Source organism: Miscanthus floridulus, chromosome 16 (assembly GCF_019320115.1).
Source record: "Miscanthus floridulus cultivar M001 chromosome 16, ASM1932011v1, whole genome shotgun sequence".
In the NCBI taxonomy this organism is placed as follows: domain Eukaryota; kingdom Viridiplantae; phylum Streptophyta; class Magnoliopsida; order Poales; family Poaceae; genus Miscanthus; species Miscanthus floridulus.
This window is the reverse complement of record NC_089595.1, coordinates 59,184,980-59,195,327: the sequence shown is the minus strand read 5'-3', so window position 1 is coordinate 59,195,327 and position 10,348 is coordinate 59,184,980. Positions and strand designations below refer to the sequence as shown.

Genomic DNA, 10,348 nt, shown 5'->3' with positions numbered 1-10,348 from the left:
ATCGATGATCTCTCTATCTCTGTCAGCATTGATGACCTAGGAGATCGATCCGACCATAAAGATCTGGTCGGACTTTATGAAGGATGAAGAGCCTACAAAAGTACCATCTTGTTCGTCATAGAAACAGCATGCACACCCCTACCTCGCGCACCAACTATCGACAAAAGATGCTCGACAGTCCACCAAGGGGTATCCCACAATGGTAGATTTGTCATAGAGGTGCATGTAATCAAGAACAAGAAGGCAATAGAGACACAAGAGTTAGACAGGTTTGGGCCGTTAGCACGATGTAATACCCTACTCCTATAGTCTATTGGTTTGTATTGGTGATTGTATGATATTGCGTGTGTTTTGAGGGTCCCTGCCTACCTTATATAGTCTGGGGGACAGGGTTACAAGTCGGTTAGATCTAAGAGATGACAGGTAAGTAATAACATATTACATGAATCATGGGATCGAACGTATCCTAATAGATCTTATAGTATCTTCAGGATATCTTCCCGGTGTCTTGAGGGCGCGCCGAGCAGTGTCGTGCTCCGCAAGGCTTCATCTTGTGGGCTAGACCACCCCTGGAGGCGCAACCCATGTAGTCTATCATGGGTATCTAGGGTCATACCCCCCATAGAAACCCTAATTTCTAGTCTAAACTTGACTTATGGCAGCATGCTCTGAAGGGGGGGCAGGGGCAAGTTATATAGGCTGGTGCGTCCAATGTGAGCCCTTGGATCAAACCGACTTGAATAAATGACATAGATGCAATCCTTAAGGTGGTGGAGGACCGACATAGCAACAAGACTAATAGGTGGGACCCTTAGGGGCTAGGTGGCCTCTAGGTGGGGCCAGACGGCCCCACCTATCACCCTCTCATCCTCTGCTTTGGTGACATGGCTTCTGGAGTCCTCTAGAACCTTGTGATGTTGGTTTCGTCGTGGATAAGCATGATTTAATTTGATGTTTTGATCCCCCTTGATGGTTTTCTAAAATAACCTTGCTAAAAACATAGATTTACCAAAACTCATAGAAATTGTTAGTTTAAACCGCTAAGTCTATGTTGGTGATCATTTTCATGCATTATTTCAAGTTATATTGAAGTTTATAATGTATGATAATTACCATCAACATTCGTCAATAGCCTAGAGATTTGTGAGAAGTCCTTAATAAATCATCTGTAAAACCTGCATGTCCTAAAAAGCTACATATTCCTTTTATGTTCACAGGGGGTGGTAGCTGTTCTATAACTTCAATTTTTGCTTTGTCAACTTCAATCCCCCTCTTAGACACTAAGTGTCTAAGAACAATGCCCTCTCAAATCATAAAATGATATTTTCCCAATTAAACACTAAATCTTTTTTCCTAGCATCATTGTAAGACTTTGTCTAAATTTTCTAGACAATGATCAAAAGTTTTTCCATAGACTGAAAAATCATCCATGAAAACCTCCATAATTTCTTCTATCATGTCTGAGAAAATTGACATCATGCACCTTTGAAAAGAGGAGGGTGCATTACATAGCCCAAAAGACATTCATCTATATGCATATGTTCCATATGGGCATGTAAAAGTAGTCTTGCTTTGATCATGGGGGTGGATAGGAATTTGATGATACCCCGATTACCCATCGAGAAAACAAAATAAGGAGTGCTTCACCAACCGCTCTAACATTTCATCAACAAAGGGCAGTGGGAAGTGGTCTTTCTTTGTGGCCGCATTGAGTTTTTGGTAGTCTATTCACATCATCCACCCCGTGACAGTTCATTGTGGGATTAGTTCATTCTTATTGTTTTCTACGACCGTCACGCCCCCTTTCTTGGGCACCACCTAGACGGGGTTGACCCAGTCACTATGAGGTACGAGATAGATAATCTCGGCATGAAGAAATTTTAGGACTTCCTTCTTCATGACTTCTCGCATCATGTTATTGAGCTTGCATTGGGGTTCACATGATGGTGTGCTTGTAGGGTCAATAGGGATACGATGGGTACAAAGCGTCGGACTTATACCCTTAAGATCTTGGAGTAAATACCCCAAAAATTGACCTATGTTTTTCTAAGATAGTGATGAGTTTGGACGTCTCCTCATCAGTAAGCTTGTCGCATATGATTACAGGAGCTTGTTTGTTGCCATTCAAGAAAGCGTAACGAAGGCTAGTGGGTAGGGGTTTAAGTTCAATGGGGGGTCATGTCGGTACTTCCTCTTGAGGAAGATCAATAGTTTCGCCTAGATCGTCCTCTTCTTCTACAAAGAGTTTGGCGTCTTTTTCTCAGGACGCCTCAGGAGATTTCAATGGTAAGACCCACATGACCTCCTTGGGCAGTTCATGGTAGGGGAGAGTGTGTGCCACCGAGTTTTTAGCTCAAGTGATAGGAATTGTAAAAATGTCTCTCCCTAGTTTTACGTCTAGTTCCCCCTGTTTTAGGTGGGTTAGCAAAAAGTTTTTCTAGGGCATGCCCTATCATGATGTTGAAATCTTCATGTGTCAAAGACATGGAAATCGAGCACCATTTAGACTTTATCATGATGTATTGTTACGTTGTGTAGGAGCCCAAGTCCCATCAAATTGGTACGCGGAGCAATCCTAAGGGATATATTAGTTGGAGTGAAGGGTTCATCACCTAAAAAGTTACTTGCAAAAGATTTAGACATACGATTTGCCCCAACTATTGGATTGTAAAGCACATCTACCATGGTTCTACTGATTCTGCATTGAATGGTTGAAGAAGGGGTGTGGATCTGAATTCCTTCTTCAGAGAGTTCTGATTCTTCAACCCATTCATTGCTCATAATGGTGGTCAATTTCTTGATAGAGTTTCTCAGGAATTCCTCATCTACCAGGTCTAACGGAGTGACAGGAACTGGTGGTCTCCTTTGACATAAATAATTCAAGGTATTTCCAAAGTCTTCAAAAAGGTCATCCTCGAAAGGTGGAAGGTTTGAAGGTTGGAGACCTTCCTCCGAATCTTCTTGTTCGGGTAAGAGTTCTTGGATGGAAAGTGTAGGTTCAGCCTTGGCCGAAGAGACTTCCTCATGACTTAACATAGGCTCTACACGGAGGGGTTCTAAGGGAGGAGTGTTTTCTAGAATGTGGTCTAGGAGGGCTTCTCCTTCCTTAGGGGTTTTGTGTGTGAGTGAACCCCTAGTAGTTATGTGAAGTTGTAGGGTAGACTCCTTGCTAAGCCCTAACCAAAAATGTTGTAACAACACATGGTTGGGTATAGACAAGTCTAGGCCAGAGCGTGTTAGGATAGAAAATCTATCCTAGGCTGCTCCTATGGTTTCTTTCTCTTTTTGTTGGAAATTGAGGATCTCTTGCCGTAGGGCAACAATTCAGGATATAGGGAAGTACGCAAGACAGAACCTATTCCTTAATTCTTCCCAATCACTAGCTACCTTCCCTATGTTATGGGCGTACCATTGTTTTGCCCACGCATCAAGTGAGAAGGAAAACAACTTCCACCAAACTATGTCTTGTGACATGCCTAAAATGGTTAGGCAACCACAAAGCTGCTTAAACTCCCATAGGCAATGGTAGGGGTTTTTGTAATCAAAACCCGAGAAGGTTTGTTCCCAAACCATGGCTATAAAGCCAGGGCAGAGTTTATAGCTAGAAGTTGTGATTGGCTTTGAGGATTGCGGTGGCTCTAAGAACTCGCCCTTGGGAGCAGAAAGTTGGTGAATTGTTTTTGTGCTCCATTGGAAAAGAATAAAAAGAAAGGTAAAATAAAAGATACATAGGTGACAAGGTTCAAAGACTAAAACGACAACCGTTCCCTGGCAACGGCGCTAGAAATGCTTGTTGGTGTGTCTTAGCGTAAGCAGAGGAATCCACAGGCGCATGGATACACCGTTGTTGCACTTCACCCAGAGATATTCAGGGTATCATATTTTCCCAAAGGAACAGATGTGCGAGTCTATTAGCTAGTTCACCTAAAGAAAATAAGAGAAAGGTAGCTTGGGTAGTGAGGTTTTTCTAAGGATAGATATCCTAAACGAAGATAACTGACACTATAGACTTGTTTTGGGCACCGGATCACATCTGGTCTGCCAGGTGAGGCTGGCCTGTAGCCTACATCAAACCCTGGACATGGGGGAATACAAGGGATGGACATGGCTATCACCACCTACCGCCTACCCCTCAACCATGGGGAACAAGGTAAACAAAGATAGCTTCTAGCCTAGACACCACGTCTACGCTATCGACTATTACTCTAGCGTGCATTTATGGGTTATCCATCTCTATGAGGGGACCTTCTGCTAGAGTACCCACCATAAGGAAGGACAATGAACTCACAAGTTTATAATGAACAAAGGTAGCTTTCTTAGTATATCAATGCCAAAGTTAAACACGAACTTCTTACTTCAAGTAGTAAGTTGCTCGTAGAGGTACAAGTGGAGGAGTACCTAGCTCCGACACGCATTCGCTAAGTGTAGCGAGTACACTAAGGGAGGTTGTCGATAGCCCTGGCACTTCTCCAACTCTTTTCTCACTCACTCCACCCTTATTCTAGCTAAGCTAAGCAAAAATAATACTCTCCCTCTCTTCCTTGCTCTCTTTATTGTCATGTAGAGGGGAGCCCTACCCCTCTATTTATACAAGGAGGATGGCGGTGCTTCAAGATATTCTTGGCATGAAATAAGAGCTTGACCACCTTAGCATGGTGGCATGCCACCGCCAGAGCGAGGAGAGGCAGGGAGGCACCCAAAGGGGGTCACCCGCCCCCTAGGGTTGGCCGCCCCTTGACCACCACCTTCACGTGGCAGGCTTTGGGCTAGACCTAGATCTCTTCCCAGTGGTGCTTTGCTCCATTTGAGTTGAGGTTATTGGCGCCTTTGTCATTCCTTTGCATAATTCAGCGTTGGAAAGCGCCTTTCGGTGAATTTCTCTATGCATTTTTTGTTTTTGACCTGCAAAACATACTTGTACCAGAACTCATGGAAAGTGAGTAAAAACCCCTAATTCTAAGTTTTGGTGTTTTACATTTGCTTTTTTTTGTTTAAATGTTGGCAGTAGGATTACAAGTTAAGCATCGCCAACAACAGACACCCTGCTAAAAGTCTGCCAATTCAAATATATTTCTAAACCTCAGGAATGACTAATCTCCGAATGGCTGACCGCTATCCCTTTATCTTAATCCGGTCCATGAGTTTTGGTGTTCTTGTGAACATTTTGCAGGATGATACATATGATCAAGAGCAAGTTCACCCGGTTGACTTCATATCGCTCCACCCATGGACAAGAATGACATCAGCTGGCAAAACTACTCTGAGAAGGATCACTCCAATTCAACGTTCGACCACAACAAACATCCAGCTTGGGGGAGGAGCATTCCTCGTGTATCTAGCTAAGTATTACTTTTCCTTTTGCTTTACTACTTTTAAGTTTTCTATATACTAGTTAAAAAAGATGCATAACTAAAAGCAAATTAAAAAATTATTTTTGTGTTAGATATATATTTTATTAATGTGTGATCCTAAAAGAAAAATGAAAACAAATAAAAAGTATGTGTGTCTAGCTTTATGTTTTTAAGAGCTAAATAAAAAGGACTTTGAAGATGATCTCTTCAAATGGAAATGATGAATAGTTGCTCTGTTGCAATTCTTTTCAACTACCTAGTTTTCAGCCTTGAAGTCTCCTGAGTTTTGGATAAGACTGCTTTGATATAGGAATTTACCCTAAACTTCAAGCTCATGGGTAGTATATGCTTGATCTAAGTCTAGGTAATTAACGGATATGATATGAGAAGATCTGAGCTGCTATTTATCTTATTTCAAGTGATACTAAAGTTCTGGATATTTATCTTTTGAAAAACATAAAAATGTTACATGATGAGCTCCTATATGATAGCTTAAATTCCTACCAGAGCCGCATATGATATTTAGACTAGGAAAACTTCCACTCTTATATGCTGCTTCTTTTGCATTGAGTTTAGTCAAGTTTTGGTGACCCTTACAAGATGTTTGTCATGCTGTTAAAATCAAGATCACATACACACCACCCACATATGCACTACTCCTATACTAGGGGGAGGTGGAAAAACATTCTTTCCATCTAGATCCACCCAAAAATGTTTTACTGCTACACTGGTAGAGAACACCAAAAAAATATTTGATAGGATATCCCCCAAATAAATGCTCCAAGTTCTTGTTGCTATCTCTCAAAAATTTTGTTGGAGAAAAGAGGCAAGTGTCCAAGATTTTAAAACAATGGGTACTCAGATGCCCGCCTAAAAAAGGGAGAAAAGAAAAAGAAGAGAGGAATAAGATAGCCCATGTTTTCTTGCAAAAGTATTTCCCAGTTTCAAAAGAGGGTATGTTTCAAGGAGCAAAGTAGAATTAGGTTAGCCACCATATATATCCACCACTTACATCCATACACATGCACATCTTGATTTGATTGTATGACCCAACTCTCTTTGGATCTAAGGTTTGACTTTACGATATATGTAGTGCAAGTATGCACTTTCATGCTATTTCCACTCCTATGAGCTCCACATGAGCCTTAGTTGTAGGAAGAGAAAGGCATAACATCTCTATTGCCTTGGTGAGGATCCACAAATACCACATATATTGAGAGACTTGAGAGAGTCATACAAAGGAAACTCTGAGTTTTATTTTGAAAACCAATAAAAACTCCAGAATAATAGTTAAGCAAAGATCTTGAGACAGTGCTTCACTTGATTGTTCTGTCTTCCAATTGCTCAAGACCCAAGTGAAGTCTAAGAAGCTCCATGGTTGAAGGTAATATGGGTAAGTTGGAAAGTCATGAATAGTTTATTCTAATCTAGAGGAGAATTCTTGTTTGAATGCATGTGTACTTTTAAGGAGTTGCATCGATGTTCTCAAAAAATCTTTAAACTCCTAATCCATTGCTGGGTTTAGCATTGCTCAGGGACGAGAAAAGATTAAGCTTCGGGGAGTTTGTTGATGGTAGTTAACAAACAATATAAACCATCAATGTAACAAGCATAAGGGCATGAATATAATCACCAACAAAGGTTTAAGGGGTTTAAACTAACAAATTCCATGAGTTTTGGTAAATATTGTATTTTTATAGGGTTTATCTAGAAAACCATCAAGGTGGACCTAGATGTCAGACTTAATCAAGATTATACAGTGGGATAAACTACTCTAGAAGGTTCTAGAGGACACAACACCAAAGCTGAGGGCAAGAGGCCGTCAGGTGGGGCCGGCTAGGTCACACCCTCAGACCGGCTGGTCGCACCCCTCTCTTTTTGTATCTCTCAGTACTTTTATATGTTTGCTACAATTGTTATGACATTATTCTTAATATCATTCACTGTTCCTAGTTATAATGCTCATCATCTACTTTGATTATATACTTAGTATAGTTAGATTATCATCATGTTCAAGCATAAGTTCATATAGCGCTCACTCTAAGGTACCATGGGTGAGTAGGTCGACATTATGTAAGCATGGTGATTACATGTTGTTTACCTATGAATGCACCCTATATTTAGGGCCTATGTGGTAGATCACGGATGTGACACTCCCGTTGAGTCCTTTGTAGTCCACTCTCCGAAAATAGGACATGTAGGATCTAGTTACGAAGGAAGACAAGCTCTGTTCTTAATCTTCCTTAGTAATATCCCTTATGTGTAGATATGAAGTTGATCTTACCCATGATTACTAAGTGTAATGCACTAATTAACGTATGCTTTGACTTGTAATTAAGAATGGCTTAGGAATTATTCCTCTAATATTCTACTTAGCCATGCTAATGCCATAGAAAGGAGTACTCTAAGTAATTAATTATCATTTATCATTACTTATCATATACATTTATCTCTTGACTTACCCTTGTTATGAGTAGAAGTTTGGTTATGGTTTATTTCTCCATCATACATATAAGTTATCAATATATTCCAACTGTATGTCCTTCCCTATAGTATAAATATAAATAATGATACCTAGAATAATGTCGGGTGAAGTGCTACAATGGTATATTATTTGTGTGCTTGCAGATCCCGTTCCATTCATATATATATATATATATATTATTCTTTCAAGTCACAAGTAAATACCAACAAGCATTTCTAGGCGTCGTTGCTAGAGATTAAATTCAAAACCTTATTCTTAGTAGCGACGTTAAGAAATGCCAATAAGCATTTATGGCGCCAGTTGCCTGAGGAAGGTAGCTAGGCAAGAAGGAAATATCGATAAACTTATACATATAGATGTGGTCGAGAAAACCATTTACCCTTGCTCAAGCAGGATTACCCTTATTCTATCTACTTTTATATCTTATGCAGGGTAATGTATGACCGATTTTGACCTTCTGACAAACTACATTGAAGATCCAGAAGCATTAATGAGGAGAACTATTGCCAAACTCAAGAAAATCTTAGCTTTAGAGTCAGAAGACAACAAGATAAGGCGACACTTAACACCTAGAATTTGAAGCTATGGCTAACATGACTCTCTGTGAATTCTTTGCTCTAACTACGGCCAACATCCATACTGGACCAATAGTCAATGTTGGAGACAATAGGATTTGAGCTCAAACTAGCTCTCATCAACATGGTGCAAGCAGGCCTAGTTTTGTGGGAAGGCACATGAAGATGCGAGTGCTCATCTCCAACACTTCCTAGAGATCTATAGCGCTTTCACCATCAAAGGAGTTACCAGAGATGCCATACTACTTTGCCTCTTCCCATTCTCACTCTTGGGGTAGGCGAAACAATGGTTCTATGCCAACAAAGATAGAAACACTACATGGGATATCTGCTCCATTGCCTTCCTAGCCAAGTTCTTTCCCTTAGGCAAGACCAATGCCCTGCGTGGGAGAATTTCAAGTTTCCAACAACAACATGATGAATCTATCCCTAAGACATGGGATCACTTTTAAGACTACATTTCAGAATGTCCCCATCATGGGATGTAGAATTGGCTACTCATGCAGACTTTCTACCACAGGTTGACCAATAGTACCCAGTGAGATAATAGATGCTATTGCTAGGAGGTGCATTCCTATTACTCACAATTCCAGCTGCAACAGTTCTCAGTGGAGAAGATGGCCTCCAATCAAGGCTAGAATGAAGAACTGCCTTCAGACCCATAAGAGAGGTGGAGGTATACATCAACTCAAGGACGTAGACATGTTGTTTGACAAGATGGACCCACTTATGAAGAAGCTCGAGGACCGAGCTCATGAGAAGTAAGAAGTCATGCACATTCATGATTTCCGCATGACATGTGAAGACTATGGAAACACTGGGCATTCACGGAAACAATTGCCCTGAAAGTCATGAGGATGTGAACTTCATCATCAACAACAATTATCATCCTCAATAGAATCAAGGATGGAATCAGCAACAGAGGCCGAACTACCAAGGTAATTACCAAGGTAACCCTCAAGGTAGTAATTTCAATAATTTCAATCAACCACCCTTGAGAGAATTAATTTCTGGCCAAGCTAAAGTTATGGAGGTTTATCTAGAAAACTAGCTTCCAATGATAAGATCTTAGAAAATATATATAATAGAACTGGAATAGCTTCACCTCTACCATTAAGAACCAACATAGCTTTAATAAAATGATAGAATCACAATAGCTCAGCTGGTAGCTGCTTGTTCCTTTGACCGACAAAGGTAAGATTCTGGGGCAACTAGAAGATCTAGAAACTACAAATCTTGTTGATATTCACAATGTAGCTTACTACTACATAGAGCCATTGACTGGGAAGGTGGATAGATTATTCCTTGCCTAAGAAGAAGGGTCGTACAGGAAGACCTGTTATCCCCATCGCCATTGGACCTCAGTATTTTCCAAGAAGTTATCTGTGACTTCGGAACAAGTGTCAACATCATGACTAAAGTAATATATGATAAAATTATTGGAGATACTTTGTACAAAGGAGAATTCTTGTTTGAACGCATGTGTACTTTTAAGGAGTTGCATCTATGTTCTCAAAAATCTTTAAACTCTTGATCTATTGCTGAATTTAGCATTGGTCAGGGATGAGCAAAGGTTAAGCTTGGGGAGTTTGTTGACAGTAGTAAATAAACATTATAAACCATCAATGTAACATACATAAGGGCATGAATATACTCACCAACAAAGGTTTAGGGGTTTAAACTAACAAATTCCAAGAGTTTTAGTGAATCTGTATTTTATGTAGGGTTTATCTAGAAAACCATCAAGGTGGACCTAGATGTCAGACTTAATCATGATTATCCATGGGATTAACAACACCAGAAGATTCTAGAGGACTCTAGAGGACACCACACTGAAGCAGAGGGCGAGAGGCCGCCAGGTGGGGCCGGTCGGTCCCACCCTCAGATCGGCTGGTTTGGGGGCCCCACCTATCAGCATCCACCTCGCTACATTGGTT

At 40.6% G+C, this 10,348-nt stretch overlaps 1 non-coding gene across 1 annotated transcript; it reads right to left on the bottom strand.

Moving 5' to 3' along the window:
* Positions 1-8,788: 8,788 nt before the first annotated feature.
* On the bottom strand, positions 8,789-8,895 carry LOC136514569 (small nucleolar RNA R71). The gene has a single exon (XR_010773724.1). It is a non-coding gene; the product is annotated as a small nucleolar RNA R71 (small nucleolar RNA).
* Between the last annotated feature and the right edge of the window lie 1,453 nt (positions 8,896-10,348).